At 41.7% G+C, this 984-nt stretch overlaps 1 non-coding gene across 1 annotated transcript; it reads left to right on the plus strand.

Moving 5' to 3' along the window:
• Positions 1-576: 576 nt before the first annotated feature.
• LOC144680141 (U11 spliceosomal RNA) lies at positions 577-709 on the plus strand. Its single transcript, XR_013576504.1, has one exon. It is a non-coding gene; the product is annotated as a U11 spliceosomal RNA (small nuclear RNA).
• The last annotated feature ends 275 nt before the right edge of the window (positions 710-984 follow it).

Below are 984 nucleotides of genomic sequence, written 5' to 3' on the forward strand. Positions count from 1 at the left end.
TTGAAAACCAATTTTAGATTGCCAGTCTGGCTCGCAGTGTGCCCACTTACGCAGGCTAGAAGCTACATATATTCACACACAGGGCCCTGTCCTTTACAAATCGAAGGAGCATTTCCATGCATTGCACCTTTTTAAACTGAACAAAAGCTTAGGGAACAGTTATTCCCTGGTTCATTCCCAATGACAATGCCTTGACCAATCAAAGTCGACCTGCCTGGTTTGAATTTGAACAAAGGTTTGCCGATTAACTGTTCTCTGGTGCATTTTCCAAGGCAACACCTCTATGAATCAGAACCACTTACCAACGAACCAACACTCTCTTCTCATGCAGTATAAATTTTTGTTCCCTTTACTGTTGGTATTCTTGCAAACTGTCCAGACGAGTGCAAGATAAAAAATCTTCAACAGCATGTCTTTTTTTTTCAGCCATACTCAAAAAGAGAATGGTCAGGAGAGGAAGTGAGGCAAAGACTGAGAGAGTGGAGGGGAGGGATCAAGAAGGGGAAGGAGCCAATTGGATTTAGGAGGTGTTATTTGTAAATTAATTGTGAATAATTGTATACAGGTGATGGGCATTAACTGGATCTGCTGTGAATGGCACATGGATGAGGCGCTTGCGCTTTATCCCTGCGGAATCGATATCAAGAGATTTCGGAAGCACAATTTTTGTTTCTTGGAGCTGCTGGTGATCGTTTGTCTCGGCGCTTCGAAAAAAGAAAAAAAAAAATACGAAAGTTGGGGAGGTGGTGGTGTAGTGGTATTGTCACTGAATTAAGTAATTCTCTGGGGACCTGGGTTTGAACCCCACCATTGCAGACGATGACATTTAAATTCAATAAAATATCTGGAATTAAAAGTTTAATGATGACAATGAAACTGTTATCGATTGTCATTAAAAACCCATCTGGTTCATTAATGTCCTTTAGGGAAGGGAATCTGCTGTCTTTGCCTGGTCTGGCCTACATGTGACTTCAGACCCAAAGC

Source organism: Cetorhinus maximus, chromosome 4, assembly GCF_964194155.1.
Source record: "Cetorhinus maximus chromosome 4, sCetMax3.hap1.1, whole genome shotgun sequence".
NCBI lineage: Eukaryota > Metazoa > Chordata > Chondrichthyes > Lamniformes > Cetorhinidae > Cetorhinus > Cetorhinus maximus.